Source organism: Peromyscus californicus, unplaced genomic scaffold (assembly GCF_007827085.1).
Source record: "Peromyscus californicus insignis strain IS unplaced genomic scaffold, ASM782708v3 Scaffold_9__1_contigs__length_137607984, whole genome shotgun sequence".
Taxonomy (NCBI): Eukaryota; Metazoa; Chordata; class Mammalia; order Rodentia; family Cricetidae; genus Peromyscus; species Peromyscus californicus.
This window is the reverse complement of record NW_026294617.1, coordinates 42,857,018-42,872,293: the sequence shown is the minus strand read 5'-3', so window position 1 is coordinate 42,872,293 and position 15,276 is coordinate 42,857,018. Positions and strand designations below refer to the sequence as shown.

The following is a 15,276-nucleotide window of genomic DNA, read 5'->3' as shown; positions in this document are numbered from 1 at the left end:
CCCGCCTCCGGCTTCCGTCCGGCCGCCGCCAACCGGCCCGCCCTCGGAGGCGGGGCCACTCAAGCCCCGCCCTCGCCGTCGCCCGAGGAAGGGAGCCTCTAGCCTACAGGAATGGAAAGCGTTCGCCACGCGGCTGCGGCCTGGATCGCCTTACTGCTAGGAGGAGCCTTCGGCGTAGCGTGGCTTTGTCACCAAGGCCACCACAAGAAAAACTCCAGTCGGGAGGCCCCTTCCGCTGAAGGACCACCTGACTTCAGTGGCAGCTGGTGGCACGGGGAGCAGGCCTCCAGGGGCCTTTTGGGTAGCCAGGACGCAGTTGCAGGACATAGGAGAGGCAAAGGTTTAGGTTCATCAGGTCTGCAGCGCCTGCAGGATTTCGTAAAAGAAGGGAGTTTGAGAGCAGCACTGATTGGCAGCTGCGCCAGCGGGCTGGTCCTGGAGCTCAGTATAGCAAACAGTGCTTTCATTAGAATTGTTTTCAGGGAAGGAACTGTACTCCAGCTAGCCCCTTGGCACCCCTCAGGGCTAGTATTACTTTGAAGTGGTTATCTGAAAGCCTGAATCAGGGTTGAGGAAAACAATAACAACCTGTAGCAAAGTGTCCTGGCTCACTCCTGAATAACAGCACCAGGGAAGCTGAGACAAGAGAATCGCCACGAGTTTGCGGCCCCAACACCTGTCTCAAAACAAAGCAAAAAACAAACAAACAAAAAACTCCAACTTGGAATGATCACTTCTAGTAAAACCTTTCAACAACTATCCATCTATTAAAAAACACTAACATTGCCACGCTCTCCTGTCAGGCTCTGGTTCAGGTTATGGGGAGTGACATCGAGCAAACTGGAACCACCAGAACTTACTCTAACGGTCGGTCGCTGTCTTGAGAATAGAGAAGGATTGTTCTTGTCACATCTTTTACAAACCAGAAAACTAAGACACGGTAAATAATTTGCCACTCAAGTAGCCCTGTTTCACTTACCTTTCTGTTTTTTGGTTTTGTTTTTGGTTGGAAAAATGAACAGTTGAATTTTCCAATGCCATGATACTGGGTTTTCTTGGTGGGTCTGTATGAACAATCCAGAGTGTAGTTAACGATAGAACAGTTTCAACTTGTATAAACATCCACCCACCACCCCCACCCCAGGCAGTGCAGTAGAATGATGTGATAACTGGCATTAAGGACTGGCTACATACCATTTCAACCTCAAATCTTTATAAGCTGCAAGATACATTTCAATAATGGATTCATGATGTCACCCGGGGGTGGCTCAGTTTTTTTGTTTTGTTTTTAGAGACAGGGTTTCTCTGTGTATTCCTGGTTGTTCTGGAACTCACTGACTTGGTTTTTAATAAGCTATAGACTTCTCACAGAGCCCTACCTTGTTGAAGAAATTCTTTTCTATTTACTAGCTTGCCTGGTTGCTGTTGTTGTTTTTCAAAAATGGATGGTAGTTGGCCACCACTTTTGATCCCAGCACTCAGGAGGCTGAAGCAGGCACATCTAAGTTCTAGACCAGCCTGGTCTACAGTGTGAGTTCCAGGGCAGCCAGGACTACGGGGGTGGGGGGGGGGGTTGGGGGGGGTGTAGACGGTGTTTGGATGGGGAGATGACTCAGCAGATAAGAACTACCCAAACATAAGGACTGGAGTTCAAGTCCCAGCATCCACATAAAATCCAGGTGTGGCTACATTTACCTATAAACCCAGAAATTCAGAGGACAGAGATAAGAGAATCACATGGGCTTGCTGGCCACCAGCCTAGCCCCAGGCTCAGTGAGAGAACCTGTCTCAAGAGAGTAAAATGGAGGTTGATAGAGAAGAACACCCAACATCCTCCATGGTCTCTGTGCCCATAAACACTTGTGCACATATCACACACACACACACACACACACACACACACACACACACACACACACATGAAATAAGAGCTTTTAAAAACAAGGAAAAAAAAGAATGAATGACACGCAGAAGTCATATGTTACGATGTCCAGTACTTTCTGAGGCATCCCTGGGAGTTGGAGGCCAGCCTAGCCTACAAGCTGAGTTCCAAGTTAGCCTGGGCTACAAAAAATAAAAATAAAAATAAAAAAAATAAAAATAAAGAAAGTAAGTAAATAAAAGAAAAACTTAAGAGGCTCTGACATCTCTTCTGAGCTCTAGATGCCTGTTATGGGGTGATGGTTAAGCTTGGCTGTCGGTTTAACTGCATCTGGAATCAACTAAGAGATCAGCCACTGGGCACAAGTGTAGTAGATTTGCTTGATCAGGTTACATGAAAGGGGAAGACCCCTTTACATGTTAGCATCATGTTCCCATGATACCCAGATAAAAAGGAGAAAAGTTTGCTTTTTGGATGATTTGACCTCTTGTTGCCTTCCTGTCTTGCTGTGAGTTCATTTACCTTGTCGCTGCTGCTACCATTCTTTACTGATGGACCCGGCTTTTTCAGCCTTCTAATGTGGACCTAAGACAAGTGGCTCTCCAGGAATCCTCTGTATCCTCAGGCTAACTAGCTGAAGTATCTGAACAGCTAATAGGTTCTCTGGCTCCCCAGGATGTAGACAGCCACTGCTCAATGACCCAGACTACATCAGGTAAGCCAGTCTAGTAAATTCCCTTTGCTGTATATTCATTCTCAGTTCTAGTCTACTAGGGAGCCCTGACTAACACAGTATGTCGAACTGAGGACTGGACATAGGGCCTCACACATACTAGGCCAGCTCTTTGCCACTGACCTATATGCCCAGCACTCTTATTTTTTATTTTTACTTGGGTCTCACTACATTGCTCAGACAGGTATTGAACTTACTTTGTAGCCCAGGCTGGCCTTGACCTTGTGACCCTTCTGCCTCAGCCTCCTAAATAGCTTTAGTTTCAGTCTTGCGCCACCAGCAGCAACTGAAGAGCAAACTGCTGCCTTGTCCGTTAGGTGTGTAGAGATCTGGCTCCCGCTAGCCTATTGCTGCTGCAGCTTCACACTACTCCTTCCTCTGCACTCCTCTCCAAACAGCTGCAGTCCCGCAACTAGGATAGGTTCTTTCTTGTCCCCGGCCTTTTGCACAAAAGTATCTTTCTCACTGTGTTGCCCTGACTGCCCGGGAACAGTCTATGTAGACCAAACTGGCCAGCCTGGAGTACATGGTGAGACACTGTCTCAAACAACAGAGAAGAGAGAGGAAGGAGAACTGCAGCCTGAGAGGTGCACAGACAGGCTTTACAATAGGCTGTCAAGTAACAAAAGCTGGAAATACTACAGAAACATTTTCAACCACCATAATAATAATGAGTTCAGACGTGAAATACCAATGAATGCTAAAATTAGTGAGTAAAAGATGAGAAGCAGACTTATACTGTCTCAGAGTATCTCCCCACATAACAATCATTAATTATACAAGGTAAAATAGCAAATTTTACTGTCTTTGGTTGTTTTTGAGATAGGGTCTTACTGTTAACTCTTGCTAGCCATGAACTAGACATGATCCAACTACATCAGCCTCCCAAGTGTGTATACTACCACATCTGACAAAATTAGCAACTTTAGAGGTGCCACAAGACACCACCTTATTTGAGTGACTAACATGAATATCACCAATAACAATAAATCAGCATCATGTGTCACTTGATGGTCTAAGTAAGATGAGCATAATGTGACAATAGTGATGTTCTGCCCAAAATGCATGAAAGAAATGGGAATCAAATGCAGGCATATTCCACAAAATAACTGGCCTGAGATTGCATCCAGTTATTTATTTCTTTATGAAAACAATACCCCTAAACCTGGTCACTAAAGGGAAATTTTTTTTTCTGCAATTAGGGCAGAGTTTATTCATTATGAATAGCTTTTCTCTGCTTTATTGTATAAATCAGAGCAGTCTAAAAGCCGGTCTATTAGGCCTGAGATAGAGGGGTCCAAGGGCTGGGGCTTAGAATAATCTGTTCTAAGGCTTTCTCACTCCCCGCTTTGATACCTGTGCTCTGGAAATATCCCCTGAGGGCTGGAACACTTTGACCCTCAGGGCATTGCCACCTCTCTGTGGCCTCTCTCTCAAACTGCTTAAGGATACCTGGATTTCCTCCAAACTAGGTCAGAATTCCCAGGAGAGTATTCCTGGTAGAAGCTGTATAGTCTTGTCTGATTTCCTTCTCTGTTGGCATACCAAGGATGAAGTCTGGGGTTTTGTAAGCAAACACTACTCTGAGACGCATGCCCAGCCCCTATATGGCCGTTTCCAATCTAGCCTTAGATTGCACATAGAATTGTTTCTCTGCCATTTATTCATTGGATGATCCATAATCCTAGCCCAGATTAATTTCTCAGTGCTTTAAAAACTATATGGTTTATGGAACCATGTAAGACCCTAGGCAGCCAAAACAATACTGAGCAAAAATAGCAATGCTGGAGGGATTGCCATCCCAGACCTCAAGAAATATTTTAGAGTCATAGTAATAAAAAACAGTATGGTACTGGCACTAACATAGACATGTAGACAATGGAACAAAATCAAAGATCCAAACATGAGTACACATAACTACAGCCATCTGATATTTAACAAAGATGCCAAAAACATACTGGGGAAAAGACAGCATCTTCCACAAATGATGCCAGGAAAACCAGATATTCATATGTAAGAAAAATGAAATTAGACCCCGACCTATTACCTTGCACAAAAACTAATTCCAAATGGATGAAAGACCTAAACTTGAACCTGAAACACCAAAACTGCTAGAAGAAAACACAAGCAGAACCATACAAGATATAGGTGTAGGAAAGGACTTCCTGATAGGACCTCATTTGTCCAAAAATTAAGGCCAACAATTGACAAGTGGGACTTCTTTTTTTGAGTCAGGGTTTCCCTGTGTTGTTTTGGTGCCTGTCCTGGATCTCGTTCTGTAGACCAGTTTGGCCTCGAACTCATAGAGATCCACCTGGCTCCCGACTGCTGGAATTAAAGGTGTGTGCCACCACCAGCCAGCTGAAAAGTGGGACTTCTTGAAATGAAGCTAAAGAAACAACCAACTAAAGCTGGGCGGTGGTGATGCACGCCTTTAGTCCCAGCACTCGGGAGGCAGAGGCAGGCGGATTTCTGTGAGTTCGAGGCCAGCCTGGACTACAGAGTGTGTTCCAGGAAAGGCTCAGAGAAACCCTGTCTTGAAAAAACAAAACAAAGCAAAACAAAACAAAAATTAAAAAAAAAAAAACCAACTGGGTGAAGAGAAAACCCACAGAATGAGACAGAACTTTTGCCAGCTATTCATCTGACAGAGGTTTAATATCCAGAACATACAAAGAGTTGCCTAGAAGGGAGCATTATGATCCTGCTTTCTCTAAGGACTGCTATTGGCTTAGATGCTTTTCCCAAATGGAAATGCCATCATCCCAAGCATCCTTCCCCTTTACCTGAGGTACCCTCAATAACTGATACTGCCCTGCTAAACTAAGTTTTAAAATTCCAAATACTATATTGAGTTATAGTTCACATGATAGCAAACTGCTGAGAAGAAATCCACAAACATGAAATTACAGGAAGGAGCCACTAGATGGTGGAATTAATTTTTGAAATGGAGCCCAGGAAAAAGAAACCAGAGGCCACAAGCCTGGCAATAAAACACTCCGTGCTTTTGAAAAATATTCTGCAACCCACAGCTGCAACTTCTTGCTATTTAGAATTTCAATGACCTTGGTTTCTGTTTTTCTCTATGCCAAGTGCCCTAGCCTTTCAGAAACCATAGGAAGCCACATATATATTTCTGTTAAAATTTTCCAGTAAACTAAATAAAAGCTTATTGGGATTTCTAGTAGCTAATAAAGGGGAAAAAACAAATATTGTTTTAACATTTCCCTCTAGATTCAAGAAATATTAGGAACTTTTTAAACTGAAACATAATCACCCTGACTACAAGAAAAATAACAAAAGAAGTTAATACATCCCAATGTGCTCTTTAAAATAGTCCAAAATAACCCAATTGCCTTTGGTTATTTATAGGCTGGCCAAGGGAGTCTGTATCATATCAAACATGTCAGTGATCACAAAAAAAAAGTGGAGTAATCAATATTTTGGTAAAAGCCACTTGGTTAATTAAACTGACCAAACTGATCCTTGAGGTTTATTCTGGCTAGGCAAAGGATGACTAGAAAATTAAATACAGGATAATGCCCAGTGTTTGAGCATGGTGACTCATACCTAGATTCCCAGCACTTGGGAAACTGAGAAGATCGCCATGAGTACCAGATCAGCCTGGGCTACATAGTGAGGTCCAGACAAACCTGGGCCACAATATGAGCCCCTGTCTCAAAATAAACAGCAATAGAAAAAAAAAAAAGTCCATCAGTTGATGACTGAGCAAACCAAACAAGAAATAAGCAATGATATGTGAGCAGAGCACAGGCTAGACTGGGCTACTTCAGAAATTATATATACATTTTCAAAGCCAAGCATACTTCTACATGCCTGTAATCCTGGTATGTAGAAAACAGAGGTAGGGGATCGTTTCAACTTTCCAAACATCCTGGTCAACACAGTGGTTTTTAGGCCAGCCAGGGCTACATGGTGAGACTGCATCTCAATGTCCCCTTCCCAAACAGACTTCTGTTAAGATGGTAGACTAGAAGCTGCCTCTGTATTAGTTGGTGACCTTTCTCTTTTGAGAATCAGAATAGGAAAAAAGTATATTTTATATCAGAGAGGAAAAGCTTTAGAAAGTCACAAAAGAAGTGAGAAAATACAGTTAAGAGTAAAAGTAACATTGCACAAGCAGAGAAGTAAGCTAAACACAACCAAACAACTCCCTGGACAGAAAGGAGACTGGGGAGCTGCTTCCCAAAGCAGTCAAGAGGCTAGCCAAATGAAAGCCCTGCAGCCTTCCCTTAGGAGAAGCTACACAGCCCTCAGAAAGTCTCAAATTCAGTTATAGATTTGGTGAGACAGTGATACCTCCTATAGACAGGGTAGCAGCAGAGAGAAATGGCGTCTTGTTGTGTTATTTCACTTGAGAGATGCACTCTTTAAAAGCTGTCGGGGTTGGGGATTTAGCTCAGTGGTAGAGGTGCAGTCCTCAGCTGTGAGGGGGAGAAGCTGAGTTGTCTGAGTCCTGAGATCAGGGAACATTCCTAAATTTGGGCGCCTCAGTTTGGCCTCTGAGTAAGGGAAGGCCTAGAGAGACAGCTGTGGCGAGCAAGAAGGCCAGCGCTGACAAGAAGAGTGCAGGTGTCAGGAGGCTGGCTCAGGCTGAGAGGTGCATGCAGAGAGATGGTATTACTCTCAGTGGAAACAGGTCCATCCACCAAGAATTCCCTAGAAATTGACAGTCTTGGATGAGAGGTCAGTGGATACACAAATTCTATAGGACAGCTATCCATCTGTCACTCACAGATGGGCCAGGGAGATGGCTGGACATAAGAGCCTATGCTGCCCTTACAGAAAGGGCCTATTTTCACTCCCACATTAGTTGAATGGCCTGTAATTCCTGTTTTGGGGATCTAATACCACCTTCTGGCCTGCACACATGTGGTACACACCCAGACAAGCAAACACACACAAACATACACATAAATGAAAAATAATTTGAAAAAGAAAGGAAGAAGAGCTATAGAGAGTTGGCCAGTCTTTCCACAGAATACTTAAGTGATTCTGAAGAAAATGTTGGTGTAAATATAGATAGTAAAGGGCATTCTGAGCAAGTCTCTGATGGAAATGAAAACCATTACTACCAGAAGAGGCAAACCTTGCAGTAAACTGGCAAAGAGCAATCGGGTGTAGTGTTCTGCAAAAGGTGGAAATTGTGAGCAGTAATACAATTGGATATTTATGAGCCAGGCATCATAGTATATGCCTGTAATGTATGCACTCAGAAGGCAGAGGCAGGAGAAGTGCTGTAGTTTGAGGCCAGCCTGATCTATACAAGTTCCAGGCTAACCAGGTCTACATAGAGATACTATTTTGAAACAAAACAAAAATGCTATCACTACCACCACCACCAATGAAACAGGATATTTATGAATTATGACCTTAGGAATATTTTGCTTAAACCACACCTGGCTTTATCTTTCTTTTAAAAGACCAAATATGACAAGACAAAAAAAAAAAAAAAAAAAAAAAAAAAACCAGGCGGTGGTGGTGCACGCCTTTAATCCCAGCACTCGGGAGGCAGAGCCAGGCAGATCTCTGTGAGTTCGAGGCCAGCCTGGACTACCAAGTGAGTCCCAGGAAAGGCGCAAAGCTATACAGAGAAACCCTGTCTCGAAAAACAAAACAAAACAAAAAACAAACAAACAAAAAAAGACCAAATATAGCTAGGGCTATATCCCAGTTGGTAAAATACTGGCTTAACATGAACAGAGCCCTGGGTTTGATACCCAGCACTACCTATATTAGGTGTGGTGGTGCATGCCTGTAATCCTAGTCCATGGGACACAAGACAAGAGGATAAGAAGTTCAAGGTTATCCTCAGTTACATAGCAAATAGTATGTTGAGGGCCAGCCTGGACTACAAATAGACTCTGCACAAAGTTGCAGGGCCAGGCTGCCTGGCACAGCACTGGGGAAAAGTCTCTGCTAGGTAGATCTGCAAGGGCAGGAACTCCACCACAGACAATCCGAAGGCCAAGAGGAGTGTGGTGGTTTGAATGAGAATGGTCCCCATAGGCTCACAGATTTGAATGCTTGGTCACCAGGGAGAGGCACTATTTGAAAGGATTAGGAGGTATGACCTTGTTGGAGGAAGTATGTCACTGGGGGTGGGCTTTGAGATTTCAAAAGCCCATTCCAAACCCAGAGTCTCTCTCTTTGTGCTGCCTGCATTTGGATGTACAACTCTCAGCTCCTCTCCAGCACCGTGTCTGCCTACATGCTGCCATGTCTCACGCAATGATGATAATAGACTAAACCTCTGAAGCTATAAGCCAGCCTTAGTTAAATGTTTTCTTTCATAAGAGTTGCCATAGTTATGGTGTCTCTTCACAGCTCTAGAACAGTGACTGAGACAAGGATTATTCTCAAGCCTTAAGATTTCATATAATGTGCCTTGTAATTTGTACTTACCTTAGACTTGCCATCTTTTTCTTTCCTATTTCTATAGATATGAGATATTTGCTCTATTCCTGCTCTATAACTACTCATTTTTTTTCCCTTGGGACTGGATCTTACTCGGTAGTCAAGGCTGTCCTGGAACTCAAGTTATGGGACAACAGGCATGAGTCATCATGTTGGGCTCCATAACTCAATTTTGAAAATCTATAGCATGTATCTCACAGTTTCACAACTGGGGAACAATTTCCCTCAAAATTAATATTATATATATATATATATTACTTTATCACCTGTTGCTGTGATAAAATACCTTGACAAAAGCAACTTAAGGGAGAGAGGACTTGTTTTGGGTCACAATTCAAGGATGCATCAATCGTAACAGGGGAGTCCTGGTGTTAGAAGCTTGAAGCAGGAGTGACGTTGCATCTACAGTCAGGAAGCAGAAAGAGATGCATGCTGGTGCTCACCCAGCTTTCTACTTCAAGAAAGCTAATCAAAATAATCCTTCACAGGCATGCCCAGGAGCTACTAGCTTTATAAGAGATTCCTTTACAGGTGTGCTCAGAGGCTTGCCTCTTTAGTGACTCTAGATTCTGTCAAGTTGACAATCAATATTTACCACATTACCCATATCTGATTTAGATGATATTTAGATGAGGTTTTGTATTTACAGTTGATGCCATAAAAAGTAGGATGGGGGGTGGGTGGGTAACTGGGATGTAATGAGTATATTTTGTATGTGAGAAGGAGATGAACTGAGGAAGCAGAAGTAGAATGATTATGATACCCCATATTAATACCCTTAAACCTAACCCCTCATCTTTGAATGTGGAACCTTTGGGAAGTGACTAGGTCATGAAATGGAGCTTCCAGGAAAGGAATTAATGCCTTTATAGAAAAGACTATGAGTTAGGTATGGTGATGCAGGCCTGTAATCTCAGAACTCACTATGTAGCCCAGGCTAGCCTGCAACTTATGAACCTCTTGCCTTGGTCTCTTCAGTGCTGTGATTACAACACATGTGTCACCACATCTGGCTGAAGGCTTTTTTAATTAGAAGGTTGTTTTTTGTTTTGTTTGTTTCATATTATCACTGTCCATTGAAAAACAAAATTATATACAAAACATTATGTGTACAACATGGAATTAGATAAATACAAAACTTTTCCCTAAAATATTGTACTAGTAATTTTCCCCTGTTGTTTGTATTTTTGTTTAGTTAGGTACAGAAAATTAACATTCAATAGAATGGTAATTTAACTGAAGTAGAATAAGGCAGAAAAGGCCAATTATTAGCACTGCTTGTCCTGCTCATTTCCAAGTGTGACTTCACTTTGACACCTGGAACAGAAGGACCTGGAGAAACAGCTAAAACACAACAGGTCATTACCTTTAACAACCTGACCACAAAAGCTTACACCAGTCAACTATAATATATGTCTTTAGGAAACAAGCTGAGTACTAAGCAGGCTCCTGTAAAATCTCAATTGCTTGCTCACTTCACCTTGTGGTTTTAGAGTATAAAATGAAAATGCAAACTGGACCCCATACCAAGGGCTTTCAGAAACTGTCCTGGCTTTGGTGACATCTTTTTCCACTCTTACTGGTATCCAAGTACTTATTCAAGAGAGATTACCACAACATAACCACTAAAGAGAAATCAGTACTATAGCTAAGGAATAATATTTGGTGCTGTGGATATCACCCTGTATGCTGTGAATATGTTGCTCTGATTTGGTTGATAAATAAAATGCTGATTGGCCAGTACCCAGGCAGGAAGTATAGTATAGGTGGGATAAGCAGAGAGGAGAATGCTGGGAAGAGGAAGGCTGAGTCAGGAGTCGCCAGCCAGACACAGAGAAGGCAAGATGTGAAGGCAGAACTGGGAGAAGGTAACAAGCCACATGGCTAAACATAAGTAAGAATTATGGGTTAATTTAAGTGTAAGATCTAGCTAGCAAGAAGCCTGAGCCATTAGGTCAAACAGTTATAATTAATATAAGCATCTGTGTGTTTATGTGGGTCTGAGTGACTGCAGGCCCAGGCAGGACTGGAGAAAACTCCAGTTACAATTTGGAAGAAATTATTTAAGACACTGATAAAAGCCAGGCATAATGGCACATCTGTAATCCCAGAACTTGGTAGTTGAAGACTATCCTTGACTACACAGTGAGTTTGAGGGCTATATGAGGCCCCTTCTAAAATAAATTAGGTCTTGTCTAAACAACAAAAAATTAAATAAATAAATAGGCTAACCAGCTACTTACTGATTAGATCTGCTATCTGCTTTCCATAAAAGGAAATTCATGCCTACTATTGAAAGCCTAGTCAAAAGCCCATCATTGGAGAGATCAGAGGTCCTGGGAGAGGAAACTCATTATTGTTTTGCTAAATGGACATGTCAAACTGCTTTCTTAATATTTATGATTATCTCCATAGATTAGTGCTGCTCTCAACCTTGGTCCCAGAACCTTCTTTCTACAGTGGACAGCAGTCCATACACAGACCCAACTGATCAAAGTGCTGAAAACAAGTGATTGTTGAGTGCTCAGCCTTAACTGAGACATTCATATTAACCATTGCCTGCCACGCCAACAAGACTCAAGGTTCCATGTAAGAGCTGGAGGATGGTAGAAACGCTATCTTCTGAACATGCCACCATTGCACTCATGAACTCCCAGCAGCTGTGGTTACCTGAACAAGATCAATCCAGTCAACGTTACAGCATGGATGGGAGAGAGACTCAGAAGGTTCCACCTCCAACTTAGGAGCTGTTGACAGTTGTCGGATGCTGGGAGAAGAGTCACTTTTCTTCCAGAGTATGGCTGCTGGTAGATTGCCCATGTCCAGTGGTTAGCCCCAAAGCCACGCACATGCAGGAAACGACACTAGCCAGAATCAGTGAGCTCTAAAAAAAGGAAGATATAAAGGTGGGAGGGAGCTCCAGTGGGGAAAGTGTGAGGATTGGATATGATCAAGATAGACTGTATACATGTAAGGTATTGTTAAAGAATAAAAAAAATTTAGAATCAATTCTCTTGTTCATTTGACTCTACCATTTTGGAGGTCAGTCTGGGCTACACAGTGAAACTCTGTCTCAAAACAATTTAAAGAAAAACTCCACTGATGTGGCGCCCATAAAATGAATTACTGTTGGCCAGGCAGTGGTGGTGCACACCTTTAATCCCAGCACTTGGGAGGCAGAGCCAGACGGATCTCTGTTTGAGGCCAGCCTGGTCTACAGAGTGAGATCTAGGACAGGCACCAAAACTATACAGAGACACCCTGTCTTGAAAAACCAAAAAAAAAATGACTATTATAATTAAAAAAGAACAAATATGATATCTACAGATGATATTGATATATATAAACATCTTATATCTACAGATGATACATGATGATATATCTATTGATATATAAACATCTTATTTTGGTTTCAAGGATAATAATGCTGGGGGGTGGGGAACCTGATCCCAAAGGTCACATATTATATGATTCTACTCTACAATTTTTCAAATGACACAAATATAGTCAGGAAAACATTAGGAACTCCAGAGAATGAGGAGGAGAGAGAGTCAGTGAAACTGTAAAGGTATGATATCAAACAGGAATAGCACTTAAAAGTAAACATAGTACACACACACACACACACACACACTAGTACATGTAAAAAAGTGAGATCTAAATAAGACTAGCTATTAGTCTAGAAGCTACTTATAGGCATCTACTTCCTATGTTTTTAGTATTAATATATTATCTTACAAAACTCAATGAAATTGCTTTTGGTGAATATCAGGCCAATATGACTCTGTCTCAAAATGGGGTAGGGGAAGAGAAGTGGACAGCTCCTGAGGAACAACACCCTAGGCTGTCTTCTAGTCTTTATATGTACATGCACTCATGTGCACATTCACATACAAGTATACTCCCAACACAGGAACACACACATAAAAGGTCTGGGATTAGCTCAGTGCTGTAGAATTCTTGCCTAGTATGTATGGGGCTCAAGGTTCAATCTCAAACTAAAAGGAAAAAAACAAACAGAAATGCAAACTTATTATTTTCTCCTCAAACAAAGAAACCAAAAACCCGACCAATGCACAGCTTTTGTCTTAGTCAAAGTTCTATTGCTGTGAAGAGTCACCATGACCACAGCAACTCTTATAAAGAAAAGCATTTAATTGGGGCTGGCTTACAGTTTCAGAACTTTAGTCCATTATCAGCATACCAGATAGCATGGTGACACACAGGAACACAGCACACAGGTGATGGAGGAGGAGCTGAGAGTTCTATACATCCAGATCTATAGGCAGCAGGAAGAGAGAGAGGCACTAGGCCTGGCTTGGGCCTCTGAAACCTCAAAGTCCACCCGCAGTGACACACTTCCTCCAAGAAGGCAACACTTCCTAATCCTAAGCAGTGCCTCTTATTGATGACTAAGTATTCAAATCTATGAGCCTGTGGGGGCCATTCCCATTCAAACCACCACAGACTTGTAGGCTACTTCCTGAGACCCTTGCAATGCAAAAGTGGATGTGATAAACCTTATTCTGTATTCATTGAAATTGAGACTTTCACAGGAATGACAGCACATGCCAGTAATGCTAGAACCTGGGAAGTGGAAGCAGAAGCATCAGGAGTTCAAAACCATCCTAACAGGTACATATCAAGCTCAATGCTGGCATGGGCTACATGAGATCCCTTCTCAAACAAACAAAAACAAATAGGAGGGCCAGGCAGGGTGGCCCATGCCTTAATCCCAGCCCCTCAGGTCAGAGGCCGGTGGATCTCTGTTGAGTTCAAGTCCAGCTTGGTCTATAAGGTGAGTTTCAGGCCAGTTAGGACCACACAGTAAGACCTTGTTGCAAAAATAAAGAAAAATAAATAAATTGAGACTTTTGGTCTTACTTAGATAATAAGACTGTAAACTGTTTTTCCTCCTTTTTTTTTTTTTTTTGTTTTGTTTTGTTTTTTGAGACAGGGTTTCTCTGTGTAGCCCTAGCTGTCCTGGAACTCTCTCTGTAGACCAAGTCGACTTTAAATTCAGAGATACAGCCTGCCTCTACCTCCTGAGTGCTGGGATTAAAGATGTGTGCCAAGGCCGCTCAGCTGGCTTCCCCCCACTCTTCCAATTTTTGAGACAAAGTTTTGCTATGTAGCCATGGATGGCCAGGAACTTCGTTTATAGACTAGTTTGGATTACAAGCATGCACCACCACATCCAGCTCTATTCTTCTCTTTAACAAAGATTAGAAGACGTCACGGTTGCCATTTTCTGTTATTTAAATATATTAAACTAGGTGTGGTGGCTCGTTTATACAAACCCAGGACTCGGGAGATTAAGGCAGGAGGATGGCCATAAATTTGAGAGCAGCCTGGGTTATAAGGGCCACTATGAGCTACAGTGTGACGGAGGACCCAGTCTCAAAACAACAAAAAAGATAATAATAATAATAATAATAATAATAATAATAATAATAATAATAATAATAGTCTCAAATGCCTGTGCAGGTGCAAGGCCTGGAGAGACGGGTCAGTAGGTGAGTGCTTACTGCGTCTTCACCAACATAACTCCAGCCCCAAAGTACTCTTAACTTTCTCTCTCTCTCTCTCTCTCTCTCTCTCTCTCTCTCTCTCTCTCTCTCTCTCTCTCTCTCTCTCTCATACATACACACACTCACAGGGGAAGAAGCGGGACAGGAAGGAGGAGGGAGACAGACAATATGAGGAATCAGCTAAGTGGTTAATGAGCTGTGGAAAGTAGAGAAAATGTAAAGGCAGAAATGCACAACAAAATTTAAAGCACTTTAAACTGAAGAAAGCATGTATTATTATGTTTGCAGTGATGTTTGAAAACTGGCCAATTATGGATTCATAAAATTTTTGGAAAACCTATTTCTTTGGCATCACTGAAAATACTAAATCTATTATCTCAACATTTCCACCTCCAAGAGCTTCCAAGGATTCGTTTAATAAAAAAACAAAACAAAACAAAACAGGAAAGGAAGGCCACTTAAAATGCATAACCCTGGATGCCAAGAATGGTGGCTTCTAGAAGTTTCCAGTGGCATAAAAATATGCTGCAGCAGATTGAAATTTATCTCAGTCACCCTGTGTACCGAGCGGTCCCCTACACTTATTCCATCACATTTGGGAAACTGGACCGCCTCATTCGTTCTGTGTAGAAGGTACCGGGGTTTCCATTTAGTCGGGTACAAAGCATCCTGATTCTAAAGCTTCGTAACCT

General features: G+C 42.3%; 1 long non-coding RNA gene across 1 annotated transcript; it reads left to right on the top strand.

Annotated features, from left to right (window-relative positions):
* Positions 1 to 184: 184 nt before the first annotated feature.
* LOC128105234 (uncharacterized) lies at positions 185 to 12,031 on the top strand. Its single transcript, XR_008216295.1, has 3 exons — positions 185 to 940; positions 2,453 to 2,597; positions 11,469 to 12,031. It is a non-coding gene; the product is annotated as an uncharacterized LOC128105234 (long non-coding RNA).
* Positions 12,032 to 15,276: the final 3,245 nt, after the last annotated feature.